General features: G+C 41.8%; 1 long non-coding RNA gene across 3 annotated transcripts in view; it reads left to right on the forward strand.

Moving 5' to 3' along the window:
* Positions 1–24,164, forward strand: part of LOC140700370 (uncharacterized) — a 30,736-nt gene that overhangs the window by 449 nt on the left and 6,123 nt on the right. For 2 of the 3 annotated variants that reach the window (XR_012078772.1, XR_012078773.1), the window contains exons 2-3: positions 15,908–16,063; positions 18,661–18,868. This is a non-coding gene — a long non-coding RNA (uncharacterized lncRNA). Of the gene's footprint in view, positions 1–15,907; positions 16,064–18,660; positions 18,972–24,164 lie in introns of those variants that run through there. The other variant, XR_012078771.1, reaches the window with a different exon arrangement.

The raw sequence follows: 24,164 nt of genomic DNA on the forward strand, positions 1-24,164 counted from the left end.
GTTTCATGTAGGTGTTTCATGTTTCCAAACACCTATGCACAGACCAGCTGCCTCAGAATTGAGGCACCCGATAAACTTACGGATTCCTGGCTCCCCAGGCCTGGGGTGGAGTCCACACTTTGTTGAAAGGCATCCAAGTGAGGCAGATGATCCCCCAGATTTTGGAAGCCTTTGCCTGGAGGCCTAAATGAGGCACTGGTCTCTGGTGAGTGGGGGCCTGCAGCTGGCTGCCTAAGTGTCCCTGCCAACCGACAGCATCTCCTGCTGGGAGCTCATTAGAAATGCAGAACTCTGGGCCTGCTGACACAGAACCTGCATTTCAACACGCTTCTCAGATGACGCGTGCGCACACACCACCTGAGAATCACCGGTCTGTACTGCACATTATTCAGTCTCTACCTTCTATGGGCTTACCTGCTGGAGAAGACCACGCCGGCCTCAGCGGTGGGGGATTTTTGAACTAGCTTGCTGATTCAGCAGATTTACCTTTATTCAGCAAGTCCACCCTAGCCATCAGCGTTTGCAGCTTGAGTTGGATGTTTGCATAGATCAAAATGTATTAACCAATCTCCTGAAGAGGATTTTCCCAGCAAAGATCCTGACTCCTGGCAGTGCTTCAGTCACTTTGAACAAGCATATGTTTTTCAAAAGGGCGAAATTTCTGAAGCAGGAAACACCGTAAGATGAAGTGTGCTGTGGTATAGTCTTCCCAGACTTTTCTGTGCCCACGAGTTAGTGCAGATTCTGCTTCAGTAGGTCTAGGATGGAAATTTAGATGCCACTTCTCTGTCAAGTTCCAGGTAATGCTGCTGCTGTGGTCCACAGACCACCCTGTGAGTATCAAGGCTCTGGTTGGCTTGGAGACACAGACTTGGGTTTAAGCCATCAGTTAGCTGTGTAACCTCAGAGTTGCTTAACCTCTCTGACCTTAAGTTTCCTCTCATCAAAAGAGATGCAGTCCTGAGCGAGTAGGATTATTAGAGAGAGCATTCTTTCAGTCTCCTGTTGCTGGTGTCACAAACTACCATAAACAGATGTCTAAAACAACACATGTTTATTATCTTATGGTTCTGGGGTTGTAAGTCCGGAACGCGTCTCAGGGGGTAAAATTGAAGCTCAGCAGGACTGTGCTCCTTCTGGAGGCTCTAGGGGAGAACTTGTTTCCTTGCCTTTCAGCTCCTATGGGCTACCTGCATCATTTGGCGTGTGGCCCCCTCCTCCATCTTCAAACTACACTACTACCTCCAGTAGCGTACGGTTGCATAGCTCCTTCACCGCCTCAGCTTCCGTTGTCACATCTCCTACTCTGACCCGCCCGCCTCCCTCTTATAAGGAACCTTGTGATTACATTGAGCCCACATGGATAACCCAAGATAATCTGTCCGTCTCAAGATCCTTAATCACATCTGGAAAGTCCTTTTCACCACATAAGGTGACACAGGCACAGTTTCTGGGAGTTAGGACACGGACGTTTTTGGGGGGCTTTATTCTGCTTACCGCAATCACATAAAACAGTTTAAATGGAGGCAGTCAGCCATGTGCCTGGCATGTAAGTACTTAACAAGTGTCAACCTGCCTGCTTTCCGGCTCCACCCAGGGCAGAGATTCTAGAACTTTGGCAGTTATCACAGTCCCTCAGTAGCAGAGTTTCTGATTCAGTGGGTCCGGGGTGGGGCCTGCAGCTTGCATTTCAAACAAGTTACCAGGTACCAGTGATGCTGCTAATTCCAGGATAATCGTTGCGAGCTACTGGCCTAGTGGAAAGGGGGTGGGCTTCAAAATCAGGCTAACCGGGGTTTGAAACATGCTCCACCATTTGAGGTATTACTTAAGCAGTTTTCTCATTTGCAAAGGATTCTTGGTTTGAATTGAGCTGTTAAATAAATTATTGAGCTATACATCATCAGTTTTTTTCTGTTCATTGTAGTCAACAGACTTTCGTGTTATGGTATGGCATAGGCCTGCAGTGAACAGACAGGGCCCCTGTCATGGGTTGAATCATATCCCCCCAAAATGCATATGTTGAAGTCCTAACTCCTAGGACCTCAGAATGTGACTTTCTTTGGAAATAGGATTATTACAAATGTCATTAATGAAGGTGAGGTCATTGGGGTGGACACAGATAACTGTGTCCACATAAAAAGGGGAAATTTGGACACAGGGTCACATACCGAGAAAAGATGATGCGAAGATACAGGGAGAACCCCATCTACAAGCCTAGGAACTCCCAGAAGTGTGGAGAAGGCCTGGAGCAGATCCTTGAGTGCCTTTAGAGGGAGCGTGGCCCTGCCGACACCCTGATTTCGGACTTCTGGCCACCTGGACTATGAGACAATAAATTTGTTTTTTAAGCCACTCGGGTTGTATTATTTTGTCACAGAGCCCTAGGAGATTGAAAAAGCCCACCAAATTAGTTGCTTTGTTTCTTCTTTACTTACTGCAATACCTGGAGGACTGAATCCTAGGAGGGCGGACAGCAGAGCGGAGCTGTCCTGTGAAACCTGAGAAGGCCGGTGCGCGCCCCACCGGCAAGGCTTCCCCCTCCTCCTGGGGCCGTGGGAGTGCCAGCACCCTCCGTGCGCAGTGGCAGCTGGGCGCTCAGGTGCCATCAACTCTGCGGCTGCACTCAAGGCGCACGCTGCCTCAAGGGAGCCCCACTCAGAGAGAGGTGGTATCCCACGGAGCTAGACAGTGGGGAATGGGGTTTTGTTTCTGGAAGGATGTATCTAACCCAGCGGCTAGCGACTATAAAGGGCCAGATAGTAAATATTTTAGGCTTTGCCAGGCACATAGTCTGTGTCACAACAACCCAACTCTGCTGTTTTAGCACAAAAGTAACCATAGATAATACATAAACGAATGAGTGTATCTGGGCTCCAATAAAACTTTATTTACAAAAATAGGCAGCAACACCACAAGCAGGATCCAGGGAAGAAATTGTTGATAAGCTGGACTTCATTAAACTAGAAACTTCTGCTCATGAAAGACACCATCAAGAGAATAAACAGGGCGCAGACTGGGAGAAAGTATTAGCAAAAGACATCTGATAAAGGACTGTTATCCAAAATAACCAAAGAACTCTTAAAACAATAAGAAAACAACCTGATTTTAAAATGGGCAAAAGGTCTAAAGGGACAGGTCACCAAAGATGTTACACAGATGACAAGCATCTGAAAAGGTGTTCCACACCATATGTCATTAGAGAATTGCAAATCAAAATAATGAGATACCACTATACAGCTATTAGAATGTCCAAAATCCAAAACACTGATAAAACCAAATGCAGACGAGGATGTGAAGAAACAGGAACTCTCATTTACTGCTGGTGGGAATACAAGATAGTACAGCTAGTCTGGAAGACAGTTTGGTGGTTTTCTTACAACATTCAACATATTCTTACCATACAATCCAGCAATCACACTCTTAGGTAGTTACCCAAATGAATTGAAAACTTATGTGGACACAAAAACCTGCATGTAAGTATTTATAGCAATTTTATTCATAACTGACAAAGCTTGGAAGCAATCATGATGTCCTTCATTAGGTGAATGGATAAACTGTGATACATCCAGACAAGGGAATATTATTCAGCACTAAAAAGAGATGAGCTCTCGAGCCATGAAAAGGCATGGAGGAAACCTGAATGCACATTACTAAGTGCAAAAAGTTAATCTGAAAACCCTACATACTGTATGATGCCAACTATATGACACTCTGGAAAAGGCTAAGTTATGGAGACAGTGAAAATTAGTGGTTGCCAAGGGGTGAAGGAAGGGAGGTATGAACTGGCAGAGCTCAGAGGATTTTTAGGGCAGTGAAATTATTCTGTATGAGACTACGATGGTGGATAATATCATTATTCATTTGTCAAAAGCCATGTAATCAACACCACGAAGAGCGAACCCTGTTGTAAACTATGGACTTTGGGTAATAATTGGGTGTCAATATGGGTTCATTGATTCTGGTTCAGAATGTAGGTGGTAGGGGATGTTGTGCCTGTGTGGGGACAGGGTATATGGGATATCTCTGTACCTTCTGCTCAATTTTGCTGTGAACCTAAAACTACTATAAAAAGAAAGCTTATTAAGTAAAAAAAAACAAAATATACAAAACCAGGCAACAAGCTGGATATGGCCTGTGGGCCATAATTTGCCAACTTTTGCCCACTGTTGGGGCCTGCATTTTTTGCTTTTATTGGCACTCCGTGTAGCCACCATGTACCCCATGCAAATGCCTATCAATGTTGGGTCAAACTCACTTCCAGAAAAAACCCATTACCAGACCATGGCCAGACATACGGATGTTGTATGGTATCCAGCAGCTTTTTTCTACCTATAAGCAAGAATTCCTGGTCTTAAAAGGCAAATGATAAAAGTGGGCCTTCAGTCTGCAGAGAAATATCAGGGTCCCAACAGGCAGCCCTCTTCAGCATCTCAGCCCTTAGATGAGCCCCAGGCGGCCATCACGGAGCAAGTCAGTAATGGGTTAATAGCCAAACCCAAACCGAAATTTTACCTCTACTGCATTTTAGAACAACAACTTGGATCTGGATTAACATTTGAGAAAATAACCCCTCAGGAAAATGTTCTCTAATAAAAGGATCCTATTTCTACTCCACCCTTCACCTTTTCTTTTTTAAGTCAAGTCTGAAACAAGCTCAGAAGGCTGTCAGGCTGTGAGTGAGTGATGAGTCAGATGTTTAACCAAACAGGTCTGCTCTCCTTGAGCTGGTGGACACCTGCGTCAGCGGCGAGGGCGGGGCTTGTGAACATGCAGCAGCCTCACCCACAGGGCCCTGCAGACACAGGCAGACCAAGTTCATCTTAATCAAGGAGGTAGCACAGCCACCCAGTTTTGGCACTGGCCTGGCCCCATGTTCTCTGGAACTCTGACCTGAACTGTGTCATTGCTGAACCTCCTTAAAGTAACTACTTAAATCTGTAAACTATTCACTGCCCAAAACAGATGCTTAGACAATGGGATGCCCTGGCAGCTGTGCCTTGAGAGGTCTGAGGCATTTGTGGGCTGACGGAGGATTCTCCCTACCATCCCCCCACCTGCTAGGAGCTGTCCAGTTCTCAAATAGTAAAGCTGGGAGTAAAGGAAAGAGGTTACATTTACCATGTTAGATTAAAACATATCACATTGAATCCTCACCATGACTCTGTTTATTCTCCCCATTTTACAGATGATAAAACTGAGGCTCAGAGAGATGTTGATCGTCCAATTACCCAAAGCTAGTGAGCAGTAGACACAGGGCTAGAACCCATCTCTACTGTCTTCCAGGGCACTGCTCCCTCCACTGTACCAGCTGGGGAGTATCTCCACCCTGATCTGGAGCAGCCCTTGAGAATCCAGAAGTTTCTCGGGAAGTTGGAGGGGGTATAAATTTTGGAGTAGCCTCAGAGTAATTGTGGGGTGCTAAGTCAAATCCAAGTACTGATATCACCCTCCAGGAAATCTAGTCTGTTGGGGTGGCCTTGAAGCAAAATAGAATTCTCAGACCCACGTCAGGTAACCAGGTTGAATTCATTGAGATAGGGACTGAGTAGTCTCATCTCACAGGCACTGCGGTCAGTGAGACCTCAAACACACGTTACCTGTAACTTTACTCATGATTACTCCTAGGGATTTCTGCCCATACAGAAACGGAGGACAGCCTGTTTACACTGAATGAAGTGCAGTCACGTGGAACAAAATAAAAATAAAGGACGAGGCCCTCCAGTATGCACTAGGAGCTTTTAAAGGTCCATATCCTTTGACCCAAAGTTGTAGATTGCTTGTAAAAATGGCCCCAGTTCTCTGCCCCTTCCTGTATCCATGTCTTTTGCAATGTGACTTTTCAGCTGTTGCCATCCAAGGGTGGAGTTTATTTCCCCACTCCTTGAATCTGGGCTGGCCTTGTGATTTACTTTGGCCAATAGAATGTACCAGAAGTAATGGTGTGCTGATTTCAAGTCTTGTACACTCTGCTTGTCCTGTGCATCCGTCATGTGGCAAGCTGGGGCCAGCCTCCTAGAGAATGAGACCACATGAAGCAAAGATAAGCTATCAGAGCTGATGCCATCATAGACGAGCTGGCCCCCAGCCCATCTAACAGATAATTACAGATGCATGATTCAGACCAGTCAAGATGATAAACTGGGAGTTCAAGATTTGCAAATAATAACAACTATATATAAAACAGATAAAAGAACAAATTTCTTCTTTATAGCACAGGGAACTATATTCAGTATCTTATAGTAACCTATAATGAAAAAGAATATGAAAACAATTATATGTATGTGTATGTATGACTGAAACATTATGCTGTGCACCAGAAACTGACACATTGTAACTGACTAAACTTCAATAAATAAATAAATAAACCAACTATACTTCAATAAAAAAATAAATAAAATATTTAAAAAGATAAGAACCACCTAGATAAAGCCAAGCCAAATTGCTGACCGGAATTGTGAGCGAAACACATTTGTGGCTATTTTAAGTCACAAAGTTTTGAGCTAGTTTATTTTACAATAGCTATATGACATACTCATGTCATTTAATAATTTCTAATAGGAATCCATCCTAGTAATGCAGTCAGAGATACCAACAAAATATGTATATATCGAAAAGCTTATCTTAGTGCTAATTATAATAGTGAAACAATTTTTGTAAAAATTTGAATAACCATTAACAGGGGGTTGGTAAAATAAACGTTGATATATCCATACAATGCAATTTTTAAACTGAAGTCCAAAATAAGTTTCACTGGGCTAAAATCAAGGTTACCGGCAGACCCGTGTTCCTCCCAAAAGCTCTAGGGGAATGTTTGTTTCCTTGCCTTTTCCAGCTTCTAGTGACTGCCCATATTCCTTGGCTCAGGGCCTCTCCCTCCATCTTCAGAGCCATTAGTGTAATGTTGTCACCTGTCCTTCGCCGCCTCTGCTTCCATCATCACATCTTGTCTGACTCTGGTTCTCCTGCATCCCTCTCATAAGGACCCTTGTGATTACACTGAACCCAGCTTGGATCAACCACGCTACTCTCCCCATCTCAAGATCCTTAACTTAATCACATCTGCAAAGTCCCTTTTACTACATAAAGTAACGTCGTCATAGGATCCAGGGATTAGGACACGGACATCTTGGGGACCTGTTTTCCCTGATCATCTCACCACCCACTCTGTGCTCATGTGTTGCTGGGTACTCTGTGATCCCGTGTGATGCCGACAAGGTCTTAACCAAATGGAAGAAATGAAGAGTGGGAAAGGTAGGCACTGTAACAGGGCAGAGGACAGGTAAGTAGCCAGGGAGCATCCCCAGAGCAAGGTGGAACCCTGGGGCCACATCCAGGGTGCAGAGCCAGTGCTTCCCGGGAAGCAGCAGGGATGCAGCTGCTGGTCCGTCAGTGTTTGGGAGCCCTGCCTAGGGCAGCTGAGGCTGAGCAGTAATAAACAAACAAACAAATAAATAAATAACAAAAAACAGCTTCCTGTAACTGCAAGTATGGTAACATAAAGAGCTTTTGGAGTCAGGAGAGTGAAGCAGGAACTGGGGGTTTCTTGCAGTTACTCAGTGACTGACAGGAGTATAAAGGGAGGCCTCGAGAGCTAGAGGCTTGGGAGGTAGGCACCTGGGAGGCAGAAGTTCCTCTGGGACAATCACACCAAGGTGATGGGTCAACTGGGACAGATGTAGCAATAACCCAAATGTCCAAGTATTTGGCCGTCTGGGGAGCCAATTAAATTGTTCAACTCCGTCCCACGTGTAGCAGTAGCACTTGTGCCTCCAAATCCTCTGGGAATTCCTGGGCTTAGGAAAAGGTTCTCTGCAGCTTCTCTTTTCCCCCATCATTAAAATCCATAGATTTTAAACTAAAGCAAGTCCTTCCATCTATGAGCTCCTTTTCCATGGATTAGTCCGAGGAATGAGTTCCCTTGCCATTGTCCGTGGGCTGCCCGTGCAAGGACACACAGCTTCTCTCCCCTGACTTCTCCAAAGGCACCTCCACACAAGGCTCATGCTTGAGGTTCAAAAAAGAATTATGGCACCAAACTCTAAACATCTTCAAGTTAAACCATGGACTTTCCATTCTGATAAATCCTCCTGTCTCATTACCAGTAAATCGTCTGCTGTGTGTCTTTGTCCCCTTAATCTTGCTTTAGAATTCCTCATCCTCTGTTCATCCACTACCACCCTTTGGTTTCTTCCTCAAACTCAGTTGTCCTCACTTTTTAATGCAGATGAATTGATCTCTGCACCCTGACCCTACCCTGACAACTCCACTGCAAAACTGGAGACTCATTTCTGTGCCCTGCCAAGCTCTGGACAATTCACTCCAGGTCCTAGCGACAAAGAGTTGAAATAAGTTCTGAAATGTGACCTTTCTTTTCTAACTCCCTCTAGTCTCTGTGAGAGAAAGGGGGTGCTATGGAGCTGGATTCTCCGAATGTAGGCATTCTCCCAATGTAGGCTGTTTTAAATAGCAATTCTCCTTCTCACATTACAGAGACAAGGAGGGGAAGGCATCAATTTAAGGACCCAAGGCCCCAGTTTCCAGTCCCAACATTGCCAAGTGACCTGGAGTAAATCACTCCACCTCCTTGAGACTTGGTTTCCCTACTGGTAAAGAGCTGCAAACATGTCCAGCACAGTCGTGATGCTTATAGAAGAAAACAGGGGGAATCTTCGAGAGTGGTGAAAGACTATAGACGAAGAAAGGGTTGTTAGTAACATTACTAAGGAAACTACTGTTTATGCCGTTGGTGATCAATCGAGACAAGCAGTTGGTCGGTTGGTTGATTTTCCCACAGTATATCTCAGAGGGCTGAGTAATAAGGAAAACCGAAATGAGGCGACTGGATCACCAGCTCAGCCCAGGCTGGCTTGAGAATCAGGCTGTCCTGTTGCCAAGTACGGACAGGCCACCCACATACAGAGGGTGATGGGGCAACCGTGGGTGGTCTTGAGAGACCACTGGCATTTTCCATTGTTTCAGGAAAAAAGAAGAGAATGACAAGTCACCAGCTAGGTCCACATGGGGGCTGAGGTCATGGGACTTGGCCCGGCCTTCTTTACATGAGGCTTCTCACTCCTGCACATCAAAGCCGAATGCAGACTAGCAAAATACCAGGTGAAATGTTTGGTTTGGGGTCAATTTTCATTGACTGCTAAAATTGTATCTTTGCCTATAACTTAGCAACATCAACTTCCAAGATTTTGTGATTTATTACCCTTTCAGTCTTTTTGTTTGCTTTTGATTTTTAATAAATAGATTTTAAACTAAAGCAAGTCTTTGATGATGCAAGAGCTGTGAGATGCTTCTTAAAATAAGGGATGATGATCATGGCCGAGTAAGTTTGAGAAATAGCGTGGCCCATCAGACTAATGGACCAATTAAGTATGGTCCATTAAAGAACGACGACGCATGTTTCAGAGCTCCTAAGAAGTCTTGAAGTAAAGAGATCTGTTTAACTTCACTTAACCCAGTGTTCTCCAATCTTACCCTCTCGCTCAACCTTCTCTATTATTCCTAAAGAACACTTCTTAACATCCAATAGAGATCGTTTCCAAACAAGATTATTTGAGGAATGCTGCTCCATTGGGCATTTCCGTGTGTCCTCCCGTAGGTCTGCTCTAGCCCCTCTTTCTGCTGCTCTGTGCTTAGAAAGGCCGACTTGCCTCAATTGCCTCAAGAGTCTCTTGCCTTCTGGGTTGGGTCCAAATGGAAGAGAGAAAAGGGTAGGGAAAGAATGAGGTCAAAGTATTAACTTCCCCAGCTCATTCCTTTCAAGGATCTGCCTGTTGCTACCTGAAGGTCACAGTGGCCCTCTGTTCACACTGATTTCCTCCAGGTTCTATAACCAGTCTTTCTTTTGCCCCTTCAGGCAAGGGTGGTACCTGCTCGCCAGTGTTGCTAATCCATCCTGGTTCCTGCTCCATCCCTGCTTGGTTTCCCTTAACTCTGCCCACACCTTGGTAAATTGTCCCTCTAAAACACTCATCTTAGTTGCCCTATTTGCATATACCCCCTTTTTCCTGCCTTGGATGGACTCTGACAAGGCCAGGTCACAGTGTCCAGCCACATCCTGAGCTGTTGACAAAGACCGCCAGTTCCTTTTAGGATATTCAGATTGCTAAATTGGAACACCAGTTAGGAAACAATTTCTAAAAAAGCAGTTCTGATGCCAGACTAATGAAAGGCATCTGTAGTGGGTTCTCCTTTATAAATGGGACACTCTTTCATGTGCTTCCTTGCCAGGATTTTTGAAGATGAATGAAAAAACAAATTCAATAGGATAGGTCCCTTATCCACAGTTGGTTATCAAATATGGACTGAGCGCAAGCACTGTATGTGCTAGAGCCAGGGGGCCTGCTGGGAGGAGGAATAGAAATGAATGAAAATGTTGGTCCTTCCCTTGAGGAATTTACAGTGTCATTAAAAAAAAATATATATATATATATATATATATATTTATTTATTATTTATATATATAAATAGATATAATCTCAACATTTGAGCCAAATCATAGAAAGCTTAAAAATGGTTGTTACAAATAGTTCAGATACCTAACGTAGGTACAAATAAAAATCTTTATATTCTGTCCAATGTTAAGGCTGGGTTTTGTGTGTCTTTCTGTCTGTCTGCTTATGTGCATGCAAAGAAAGGGCAAGTTTAGAAGCAGTATGAGATAAGGAAAAGGGTATGAATTTCAATTATGTGAGTTTTAGAGTTAATTATTCGTGTTAATTTGCATAGCCATATGTAAATGATTTAATCTTTCTAAAATTTCTTCATGTGAAAAATACATAAAATAAATGAAATGTACTGAATATGTACGTAGACACAGCTGTCATGAAGATTCAATGAAATAAGACCAACCAAGGGGCCGAGACTGAGCTGGCCCTTTGGAGGCCCGCAGGGAATATCAGTTCCCCTACCTTCCTTCAGAAAAAAAAACAGACTTTTAAATCTATTTGTAGTTTGTTTCCAAAGGCTTTGTGGAGAAGGTGAAACTTTTAAAGGACTAATAAAGGGGAGGGGGCCTACAGAAATCATGACTTTTCAGATACTGCCAGAAAGGGAAATCAGAGAATTGAAAAAAAGTTAAAGTGTCCCCAGAAAGGTTATGCCACCCATTCTGTTGCCCTCAGAGAGAATTAAACTAGCCCCAAGAATACTCTCTTTTCCAAAGGAACTTCTAACCCACCTGGGTAGGATCTTCTGGAGCCCCTCAGATTTAGTCTTCAAGCCCTTACATTCAAGCTCCTCTCTCTACTATTCAGCACAGGTTTCTTACCTGCAATTTCAGCGGTACTGCCCTGCCCCGCCCCGTCCTGTGTCCCCTACAATGGTGTAAATTTACTCACACTTCATACCGTGGCTGTCTCTGTTTCCTTTTACGCCATCATTTGCACCCTCTGTTTTCCAATCTTCAAGAAAGTTTTATGTAGGTACCAGACTAACATGGGAAGGAGACTTTGGAAATAAATTCAGCTTAGATCCTGAGGTGCCTTCATTCCAGGGAAACTTTTAAAACCAGCTGGAGAAGAACTGACCACTTTGTTTAGAAGAGCTGGAAAGCCTTCAAAGTGTGTGTGTGTGTGTCGGACATTTGCAAACTGCTTGCTTCCTCAACAACTGTACCCCCTGCAAGAACCCATGAATTAGCCAACGGTAAGGTGACCTCTGATGACTGCAAATACTATCCTACCCAGAACTTCAAACATCACTTAAAGAGAGGCAATAATTCACTTCCAAACTACAACACAGTTTATTTAGCAGGAAGGGACAGGGCCACTTTATACATTGGCAAGAGACTGAGGAAAAGCTGGTAAAGAAGGACTTCCTTGTTTGTTTCCTGGGGCTGTGCCCTGTGGACCATGGTAATTAGGGGACAGGGTGGAGCCCTCTGGACTGAAAATGATAGGAAGGGTGCTGCCCTAATTACTGGACTTTATTGGGATGATACTTGAGGTGTGGTTATTACCATCTGCTGAAATTAACTAGACCTCATAAATGGCGGGTTAGTGTTCTAAAAGGAATTGGCATTATAGGTTGCCCTGATGCCCTTAAGTGGAGACCATTCAAAGACCAGGTCAATGGTCATCTTAAATACAGAGATGTGCTTGATGTTTTTGCAATGAAACCATTTTTAGAAAGAAGATACCCCTGAATGCATGACTTTCTTTGGCATATCCTGGGAGCATTTGAGCACCTGGGGACACGCATATCTGATCCTGGCCCTCACTGAGTTGATCGTAATTGCCCATTGAATTGCTTGTCTGTCTTGCTTGGCTGTAAAATGTGACAATTTCAATGACTAGAGGAGTGTAGCATGCTCTGAAGTCACCTGGCAAGGGTAACTAAGGGAATTAAGAAAGTTACGGGAAGTTTCCCTGAGGAGGTGACATCTCAGCCAAGACCCAAGATGGAGGAGTCTAATCAAGCCAAAAGATAAGGATGGCAACCCCACCTGCAGCATGGTTCACCAGGCTGGTGCTTCTCAAACATGACTGAATATCCAAATCGCTCAGGGGGAGGGCGGGAGTTGGTCTTATCTAAATGTAGATTATGATTCAGGAGGTCTTGAGAGCCCTGAGATTCTGCATTTCTAAGAAGCTCCCAGGTAATGCTACTGGTCCAAGGATTACTCTGAGTAGCTAGGTGCTAGGTGACCTGAAGTTCTCAGCTTCCCTATGTCTTAGTTTTCTAATCTGTAAAATGGGCTTCCAAGGGTTGGAGAAACATGGATATGAATTCATCTGTCGCACATTCTGACCTGATCACACTACTGACTGATACTTGCTGATTGAATGAGGATCCCAGGAGATGCCAAACTGCTATTCCTTATATCCGGTTAGTATTTTCTTCACCTGGTTAAAGAATTTTGTAAAAACTCTTTTCTTACTTCAGGTTTTGTACAATTATTAGCCAGACGACACTTTTTAAAGTAGGATATATGATGCAAAGGAACAGAATTATTTCAAATACTGAAGTTCTTCAGCTGAAAATTCGAAAGCTGTTGGTAGCTTGTGATTTTGGAGGTTAACTGATCTACAGATACGTGTCATAATTCATGAGCCAAGGCAGGGCCTGGGTTTGCTGATTTCCTAACTCAGTGACAAGCATTGGCTCTCATACAGCTTTCTTGCTATAATTAGCTTTCAGGTTAAACAGCATATCATTCATCTCAAAATTGCAAAATGTATACTTGCAATCAGACAGATGTTAAATTAAGAGGCTTCATGACTAACCATGAAATTCACCCCTGTACTTTGACATCTCGGTTTCCCACAGCATCTCACCCAGAGCCTGAGTCAGGGTGTGAAGGAAATTTTTGAAAAAGCACCCACAGCGCAGGCAAACTGAGATGTGGGTGGGGTTCTTCTCAGATCTGAAAGCGATGGCAAAACAGAAGCACATTCAGGCCAAGCAGATTTAGTCACTTTAATGAAGGGAAATTATATATTTCATTGATTGATTCACCAGAACTATTCTCGTTGAGAATTCCTTGTTAATATCATTCTTTTCTTACCTTTAGGACATTTTAGATCTTTTTGTTTGTTTTTACTTTAAAATTTTTTATGTATAATTTTTAAATTTATTTTTTATTGAGAGATAGTTAATATACAATATTATGTAAGTCACAGGTGGACAACATAGTGATTCATAATTTTTTAAAGTTATACTCCATCTATAGTTATTATAACATGTTGGCTATATTCCCTGTATTGCACAATATAGCCTTGTAGCTTATTTTATACATAATAGTTCGTACGTCTTAATCCCCTATTTGGGATGTTTTTGAAAACTCCCGTTTTTTTTTTTTCTTTTTTTTTTTCCTTTATTTTTTTTTCAATTGAAGCACAGTCAATTACAATGTGTCAATTTCTGGTGTACAGCACAATGTCCCAGTTATGCATATACATATATATATTCGTGAAAACTCCCATTTCTTAATTTCTGCCTGATCACTCCTTCATCCAATTTATACTCAGAATTAATTCTTTTTTTTTCTTCAATGGGAGTGCTAGGGGTTGATCCCAGGACTTCATGCATGCTAAGCATGTCCTCTACCACTAAGTTGTACCCACTCTTCCCACGAAATCAATTCTTGACAATTGTGTGGTATGAGAATGAGGACAAATTTTATGTACTTCGGGGAGAAGGCATCATCCTTCCTCATGTACTGAGTTCCTACTATGTGCTAGGTGCCCTGATGGGTCCTGAATGAGCAGGGGTGAGTATAGCAGATGTATGTTCTGCCTTCTTGGACAATGCAAGTAAACAAACCAATAAGAGCATGACTTGAACGATGTGCTCTGAAGCAAAGGGACAGGTTCAGTGCTCAAGACAACAGGGTAGGGGAGGGGTTCTGCTTTATTAGACGAGCCTGAAGGATCTCACTCAGATCTGGTTTAGCACTGAAACCAGAACTGAGGAATGAGCAGAGGCCACTGTGCAAAGTACAGGGAAAGTGTTCTTGGCAAGGGAACAGCATGTACAAAGGCCTGGAGTGTTCAAGAAACTGGAGTGGGTGAGTTTGTGCTTCTTAATATCCCAAACTAACTTCCTGAGAACCTTTATGTTCTTCTGTAGGAAAACAATCAAAACATAGTACTTAGAGATATTATCCAGAGGAGTTATGTGATGTGATGGTTAGGGGCATAAACCCTAAAGACAACTGATTCCTGGCTCTGCTGCTCACTCTGTATCCTTGTGCAGATCATTAAATCTCCCCAGGCCTCAGTTTCCTCGTCTGTAAGACAGAGAACAGTAATAGTCCTCACAGGGTTGTCATGAGGACAAAATGATGAATAAGTTAATACTTTTCTGGCGCATAGTAAGTGCTTTATAAGCGCTAGCTTTTCTTCCGGGAAATCTATTGGAATATAAGAGAAGTGAGAGAGGAGCTGACACGGTGCCAAGACAAAGTGCTACGAAAGCACAGAGGCAGGAAAGAGCATCTCCACTGGGGAACATCAGCAGAAACAATCATGGTGGAGGTAGCTGTTGAACTGGATTTTGAAGGATGGAGAGAAGTGCATGCCCTAGAGGCGAGGAAGGCAAGAATCAGCCAGCTGGGGCTCTTTCTCAGCCCCTCTTTTCCTTCCTCTTTCACATCCGATTGATCATCAAGTCCTTTCTCCGATCACCCACCACTGCCTTTGTTCAAGCTCTTCAAGGGTCTTGTCTGGACCGCTGTAATGACAATCGCCTCGTCCGGTGGGCCTCCCTTCAAACCCATGCACAGCCCTGTGGTGCACTTCATACATCAGTACATGGAAATTGTCTTCCCGGGAAATGGGGCCTGCTCCCTAGGTTTTTAATCAGTGCCTGTTGAGCTGAACTGCTGTTCACTCCTGTTCCTCTCTGCATCCGCCTGGGTTCAGCCAGGGTTAAAGAAGCCATTGTAGGTGTTTCCAAAAAAATGGGAATCGAACACAGGGGATTGATTTGCAAAAGAAGAGCTGAGAGGCCAACAGGAAGTTTTAGGAAACTCAAAGATTGGCATCTGCAGGAAGCCGCCTGCCCTCCTGGTTGCGGGGAGGAGGTGGGGTGGCCAGAGCCCAGAGGTGGCACTGTGTGACCAGGGCTGGCATAAGGCAGGCGCTGAAAGGTCTGGAGGGGCTTTCCTCCCATGGAGGAAGTGGAGAAATGCAACCTCTAAAGGAGGTGCTGTCAGAGGCTGAAGGAGTGGAAATACCCTGGCTTCGCCCCTCCTCGCTCCCTGCCAGGCTTCTGCCAGTGCCTTCCAAGGGCCCCATCTGTCTGGAAGCCAAACACAGGAGCCTGGGAAACGTAGCTGCCTGGGATCCAGTGCAGCACCCGGCGGGTGGGGAGTAGCACTGGGAGCCAGTAGGCAGTCTACAGGCATCCCTGCGATTCTTCCCCGGCGCCTGCTCTTTCCAAAATGCAGATCTGACCTTGCCGTCCCTCCAGCTCCCCGAGAGGTCATCAGAGCAGCTCCTTGACATGCACAGGGTAAAGAGCAAACTCTGCAGGGGTAATGCATGACCCTCTGAATGGCTGATCAGAGAGGACCTCGTGAGAACACCGCCCCGCAGCACCCTAGGTAAGACCCAAGGCCCGGCCAGGGACAGAGGGCCCTGCTCACCTCTCCCGGGAGTTGAACAGGCCTGACACCTGAGGCTGGTCCTGTCAGGAGTGTTCTCCAATGTTATTACCATGAAAAATAGGAAGTATTCATAGCATGTTCGAACTGCTTTTGCTACTTTTTAAGGTGCTTTCAGAAGCATCGTCTAACTCTACCCTCACAACGACAGGTAGGAGGGACATCATTGTATCTTACTGACTTAACACATGAGCACAGGAGGCCCAGGAATGTGAGCTGATATGATTGGAGCTCAGTCCAGGCCAGCGATGGAATGACCCCCAAACCCGGGTCCCCTTTCTCCTGGTCAGAGGGTCTTCCCAGAGCCATGAGACCAAGCCTGGAGTCTCAAGCCTCTAAATGTCCTTAAAATCAGGACAGAACCTCTACCAAAGGTTTTCAGTGCACAAAATGTTGATCAGAAGTCTCACATTTGCTAAATTAAATGTGAGGTTGATTTTTTTTTTCCCCATTGAACTTCAGGCTCCTTAGTTGGGTAACTAAAGTTATCTGTGAGAAAAATGAATTATTAACTAACAAAGTTTATTTGGTTAAAAAAAAAAAGATAAGGTCCAACACATGAGACATGAGGCAGGTGAGTTGGGGGCCTGGAAACTAGGATATTACTGTTCTACACGATCCCCTTTCTCTGTGTGCAGCTGTTCATGAGTCCTCTTATGCTTTGTGTCTCAGCTAGAAATTTTCTGTTAAGAGGGAGCAAGGTGAGGAAGGTTGTGAAATGGGGATGAGATAGAGTAAAGAGAATTTTAAAATAAACTTATAGAAATCGGTGCAAAGTCTCTGCAGGGAGATTTGATGACAACTCTATCATAAACCCTAAAATATTTCTTTCCTTTGAGCCAGCACTGTCATGCCTAGATATTTATGCTAAAGAAATAAATCACGGTTATCCACAAATATACATATGAGAATGCTTATTGTAGCTCTAGTTATGAAAGTAACAAATTACATATAACCTAAGTGTCTAATTACATATAACCTAAGTGTCTAATACTAAGTGTCTAATACATATAACCTAAGTGTCTAATAATAAATAATCTGTAGAACGTTCATACAATAGAATGCTCTGTGCCCGTGGGAAGTGATAGTGTAGAAGATACATGTAAAGATGTTAAGAGCTACAAAACTTTATATAAAAAAAGTATGTCCATCAAGTTGTTAACACTGACAACCTTTAGGTGCTGTAATTACAGTTGATTAATTTTGTCCTATTTATTAATGTATTTTCTAAACTTTCTATACTAAATTTGATTTATCTCTTTAAAAATGTTAAATACATCTACTGATGCTATGGGAAAGGTGGATAATTTTAATCAGATATATTAAGGTATATTCTGTATATACAAAAAAATTAAGTTCAATATATAGTCTATAAGTTTTGACAAACATGCAACACAATCAAGACAAAGTTTTCCATCACGCCAAACAAGTTCCCTTGAGTCTCTCTGTAATCAGTCCTTTCTCCACTCTCAAACACTGATCTGTTCTATCATATAAAATGAATCATATCATGTGTAACCTTTTGAATCTAACTCTTTTTAACTTAGCATCAAATTTTAAAATTAGGATGGAGCACAATTTGTATATCTATTCATGAGCTGATAGACACTGGGTGGTTGTTAATTTTGAGCTATTATGAAGAAAGTTGCTATAGATATTCTCAGACAGGGTTTGGTGTGGACATATGTCTTCATCTCATACACATTTCATAAATACTTAGAAGTGGGATCTCTGGGTTACACAGTAAGTGTATGTTTAGCTTTATAAAAATAGCCAAACTGTTTCCCAAAGTGGCTGCACCATTCCAAGCCTCACCAACACTTGTATTGCTAAGTTCTTTTGTTTGTCTGTTCATTTTTTTAAAAAAATTTTAAAGCCATTCTGATAGGTATGTAGTGGTATCTTACGGTTTTAATTTACATTTCTTTAATGATTAATGACATTGAGTGTATTTTCATAGACTTATTTGCGTCTGTATCTCTTCTTTAGTGAGAAGTTTGTCTGAATCTTTCACTTGTTTTTGGAGGGGTTGATTTCTTATTACTCAGTTACAGGAGCTTTTTATTTGTTCTGGATACAGCTCCCTTATCAATATGCAATTAATAAATAGTTTTCCCAGTTTGTGGCTCATCTTTTAACAATATTTTAAAACAAATTATTTTAGTGAAGCTCAACTTACGAATTTTTATGAATTGTGCTTTTCTATAGTATCTAAGAAGTCATGCCCTAATCCAAGGTCAAAGATTTTCTCCCATGTTCTCTTTTAGAGTTTTACAGCTTTAGGCTTGACATTTAGGTCTTTAGTCAGATAGGCGTTTGCAAACATTTTCTCCCAATTTGTGCCCTGTTTTTCCATGTTTGCCATATCTTTTACTGAGAAAATTTTTTACTTTTGATGAAGTAAAATTAACCAGTTTTTATTGTTCATGTGAATGTTCCCACTTTTATATTTTTTAAAAAACCTTTATTCTGTCTTTCCCTCCCACTCTACCTCCTTTCTTTCCTTTCTCATTCCTCCTTCCTTTCTTCCCTCTCAGAGAAAGGCCTCAGAGATGTGCAGAGGGCAGTAAAAGACAATGGTCCATGAAAACCACTTCCTCTTCAGGACTTCTGCACACTGTGGCTCTCAGGCATAGGGAGGGGAGAGGAGCAAACCCAGTGGATAAAATCACAGAACAATACAGATGGCAGCCTTGTGCTTAAGAGGATTATGAAACCCACACACTTCACGGCCACTCTGCAAAGGTGAGGTGGGCACACATGTTTTCTCTTGTGTCTCAAAATTTAAAGGAAGTAGGGATTGCTCTGTGGAAAAACATGAATGCAAATAAACTCATTATTAATTGGTTTTCAAGGGCATATTTTAACACTTTCAATTCAAAAATTTAACTCTGGAGGTTAGTTGAAACCTTGGTGCGTGTAGTCCACTTTCCAGGGTAAGAGAGGTGTTCGGACAAGTATCTTATTTCATAGATTAAAAAGGCCAGGGCCACTTCACAAGTGTTTTATGACTTGCAAGAATTTGATGTCTTAAACTGACCTTTATTTTACATAGTGTTTCATATGAGTTAAGGGCCAATAAAAAAAAATGAAAAGTATAGTGTGTCTGAACAAAAATACTTAAAACCAGTCAGGAACTGGCTGAGAGAAAAATCAAAATTGGGGGAAAAAAATCCCTTATCCCTATGGTATTCAAGAGGAAAAACTTGAAATCAAGCATAAATTTTCATAGCACTCACATGTCAGGAATCACAGTATTCCTCTCTGTCCCCACATTTGTCTCAGACTTGGGATTGGCAAAATGAAAGTAGGGCTTTGAAAGGAAATTAACTTCCAAATTCTCTTTCCATTCCCCATGTGTGAACAGAGACTATCTCAGGACCCCTGGGCAAACAAAGAAATCAAGACACTGAAGTATAAGGTGGAAAATGGTTTTGTGAGCATTGGTGTCGATGGTTAGAACAAACGTCTTCTCCTTTTTGTTGGACTGTACTCTTTTTTGACACCTAGAAATAAAGAGTGGAGGGTAGAGGAAGGGAAGGATCAGTGACATCCAATATGTTCTCCAAACCAGTGAAGTGTAACACAGTTTGCTGCCTGTTTCTCTAGGAAGCGTTTGGAGTCTTAGGGAGGGATGTAATGTACAACAATTCACATTTCTTTCTGAATGTCCAGAACAGAGAAACCTTGAGACAGGACATGAGCCAAATCCACAGGTGTGGGAGGCATCCAGGCCTTGATGATGACACCTCATTATGGACCCTTTAATGACAGGACTCTAAGAATTTTTATAGAAGGACAAAGGCACAGACCAGGCTTTCCTTGGAATTCTGTTGTCCACACGGCTGCTGCTTGGCACTTACTGCCTTGAGTTATGGTTAGCTGTCCTCATGGAAATTCCTTTTTCCTCCTGGATAAATCTTAAGTTCCCTGAGGGCAAGAACCCCCACAGTAAGCACAGTAAAGTCTTGTATACAATAGGAATGCAATAAATATTTACTAATTGACATTTATTGATACATATACAAGGGCATATACAGCTTCTAGAAATATTCTGGAAATATCCTCAGACAACTCATAGAATAACAAAATATTCGGACTCCTTTCATGATGGATTTTTTTTTACATAGAATTTAAAAATTTAAGTACTTGTTGTAATGTTATCACAAGTGTAATTTTCAGTTTCCTTTACAATTCATTAAGTCTAACCAAAAACCAATTTAAACTTTTACATTTATATCCATCCTTCAAGCCATCAAATAAAAGGTGTTGTTAACCTGATGTGTTCATACATGTAAGGTGATTAGAACAGTGCCTGTGTGTTATGTGTGTTGGCAGTTGTACTGAAGGTACCTATAGCTGATTAGATTATTGTTCGTAGCCCTTTACTCTCTCCCTGTAATGGAATTAAATGTCCACACTCTGCCATGTGGCTTTGCTGTGCCTTCCAGAGTAGCTGTGAACACAATGTAAAAGTATCTGTGTGTGTACGTAACCATGTCTGAAACATAATATGTGCTCATCAAGAGTTTGTTGGATGAATAAATGCCTACACCTAAGAGAAAAAGAACCCTCCCTCTACATCGTATATATATCAGTACTATGACCATATCCTTTTCTTTGAAGGATATGTATTAGTCAACTATTGTTGTGATAATAGTGTATAACAAACACTACATATAATAGTGTGTATGTATATATATATATCTCCCCTGCCTAACTTTGGGCTTTATGACTTACTTTGGCCAATAAAATGTTATCAGATATGATGCAAACAGAGGCTTTAAATATGCTTCTATAGCTTGGTTTGGCCTCTTAATTTTCTGGATCCATCATGAACAGTATATGCCTCTGACTGAGCAATCTCATGCGACAGACTCAGGGAGCAGATTTGAACCCAGACTAAAGTAGAGCCACCCAGTCAACCCACAGACCCATGACTCAAAGATCCTGATGCTATAAATCACTAAGGGTTTTAGAGTTGTTTGTTATACACTATTATCATAACAACAGCTGACTCACACATAACCATCAAAGAAAAGGACATGGTCATGGTATTGAGATACTATAAGACATAGGTATAGATAAGATAGACTTTTATTCTCAAGTTTAGGCATTTATTCATTCAACAAATTCTTAATGAGCACTTACGTTCCAGACATGGTAATAGGGATTTAAAACTAATACTATTAAGAGAAAGGGGGCCTAAATAATGCAGAAGATTGATTCAGCTTGTTCTTCCTTCCCTAGTGACTGGATGTTCAAATCCTCCCCTGCCAATCTCACTCTCCAAACACCTAAATCCCCATATCCACTAAATCCACAGCCCTCTCAAATCCCTAAGGGCTGCCTGCCACTTTCCCTAGGCTAAGAATGGAAACTCCACAGTCTCCTGCCTCTTCTCAAGCATCTGAGGCTGACTGTGATATTAGCCTCATTTGGGGAACTGCAGGGCACATGGGTGCTGCATGTCCAACTACTGCTTACTGTCCTGCCAGTATCCACGTCGCCATCTCTCACTCAAAGTGTCCCAGGGCTATAGCCAGAGCATTACTCAAATATCTCTGCATTTAGCTCTTAAGAGGCAAAAAATCAACATTCAGCCTGCTGCTTTTTATTTCATCTTCCTCAGGGGGCTTAGCGTGCCCAGACAATGCTTGGGAAGGCCACATCGTGAAAACAGGAGCCTAGAGAAAGAGTTTTAAGGGTTGCTGTTGGTACCGACTACACCTGGATCTCAGTGCTTTTCTGGTTGTAAAAACTGTGTGAAAAACAGACTTTAGAACAAGGAATGTTATCAAGGGTAAAGAGAGGCATTACAGAATCATAAAGGGGATCAGTTTACCAGGGAGACATAACAATCCTAAATGTGTATGCATCTGACAACAGAACTTCAAAAGACGTGGAACAAATAATAGAACAGAAAGGACAAAAAGACAGATCTTCAATTATAGTTGAAGATTCCAACACTCATCTCCCAGTAATCAATAGAATAAGCAGACAGAAAATCAGTACGGCTAGAGAAGACCTGAATAACACTATCAACCAACTTGACCCAACTGACATCTGTAGAAGACTCCAAAATGTCAGAATATACATTCCTTTGAAGTACACATGGAGCCTTCATCAAGGTAAAGGTAAACAATGTACTTGGCCATAAAACACATTTCAACAAAGTTTTTCAATTGAAATCATACAAAGGGTTTCTAAGACCACAATGGAATTAAATTAGAAATCAACATTAGAAATATGTCAGGAAAATTCCCAAATATTTGGGAATTTTAAAACATACTTCTAAATAACTCAGAGAGGAATTCACAAGGGACATTAAAAACTATTTTGAGTTGAATGAAAATAAAAATAAAGCTGATAAAAATTTGTAGGATGCAACCAAAGCAGAGAGTAGAGGGAAATTTATAAGATTAAGTGCTTATATTAGAAATTAAAAGATAGAAATCAATTATCTAAGTGTTCACCTTAATAAACTATAAAAAGAATAACAAATTAAACCCAAAGTAAGCAGAAGGAAGGAAATGATAAAGATAAGATCAGAAACCAATGAAACCAAAAACTGATTCTTTGTAAAAATCAATGAAATTAACAAGCATCTAGCTGGACTGATCAGGAAAAAGAGACAAGACACAAATGACCAACATCAGGAACAGCAGAAGTTGTATCACTAGAGCTACAGCAGACAGTAAATGTAGTATAAGAGAAATTACGAAAAGCTCTGTGCCAATAAATTTGATAGCTTAGATAAAACGGACAAGTTCCTTTAAAAGCACAAATTACCAACACTCACCAAATATAACCTCAAAAGCCCTATCCCTATTAATGAAACTGAATTTTTAGTTTAAGAGCCTTCCCACAAAGGAAACTCCAGGTCAGTATGGCTTCACTGGAATCCTACCAAACATTTAAGGAAGAAAAATGCCAATTCTACACAGGCTCTTGCAGAAAATTGAAGAAAAGGAAATACTTCCAAACTCATTCTATAAGGGCCAGCATTACCCTGACACCAAAACCAGACAAATATATTTTAAGAAGAGACAACTACAGACTAAGATCCCTCACAAAGAGAGATACAAAAATTCTACACAGACTTTAGTAAGTCAATTCCAGCAATATAAAAACCTCATAACTGAGCGGAGGTTAGCCTAGGAAGGCATGATGGGTTTAACATTTGAAACTCACCATACTAAAAAAAAGAAAGGAAAACCATGCAAGCATCTCAATAGACTCAGGAAAAACACTTTATCAACTCTGACACCCATTCCTGGCAAAAATTCCCAGAAACCAGAAACCTCCTCAACTTGACAAAGAGCAGCTATGAAAAACCTACAGCTGACACCATACAGAATGATGAAATATCAAACGTGTTCTCCTTAAGATTAGGAAAAAAAACAAGGATGTCCACTCTTACTACTTCTATTCAACATGCTACATGAGCATTCTAGCCAGTGAAGTTAGGCAAGAAAAAGAAATAAAGGATTTATACCCAGAACACATAAAAAAATTCTCAAAACTCTACAATAAGAAAACAAAAACCCAATTTTAGAAAGTGGACAAATGATTTGAACCAACACTATCAAAAGGATCTACGAATGGCAAATGAGCACATGAAAAGATGTTCAACATCATTAGTAGTGAGGGAAATAAAAATTAAAACTATAATGAGATACACACATCTTAGAATGGGAAAAATAAAATAACTCAATGTCAAGTGCTGGTGAGGACACAGAGCAAGCAGGGCTCTCATACATCACTGGCAGGCATGCAAAATGTACAGCACTTCAAAAAAGAGTTTGGCAGTTTCTAATCAATTTACTTACTGTATACTTGCCATGTGACTCAGGAATTTCACTCTTAGATCTTTATCCCAGAGAAAAGAAAGCATAAGTATGTGAATAGTCACAGCAGCTTTATTTTTCATAGTCAAAAACTTGAAATGGCCCAAATGGCTATTACCCGGTTAAACAAATTACAGCTGTACAATGGAGAACCACTCACCAATAAAAAGAGACCAACTCCTGATACATGC

This window comes from Vicugna pacos, chromosome 2 (genome assembly GCF_048564905.1).
Source record: "Vicugna pacos chromosome 2, VicPac4, whole genome shotgun sequence".
In the NCBI taxonomy this organism is placed as follows: Eukaryota; Metazoa; Chordata; class Mammalia; order Artiodactyla; family Camelidae; genus Vicugna; species Vicugna pacos.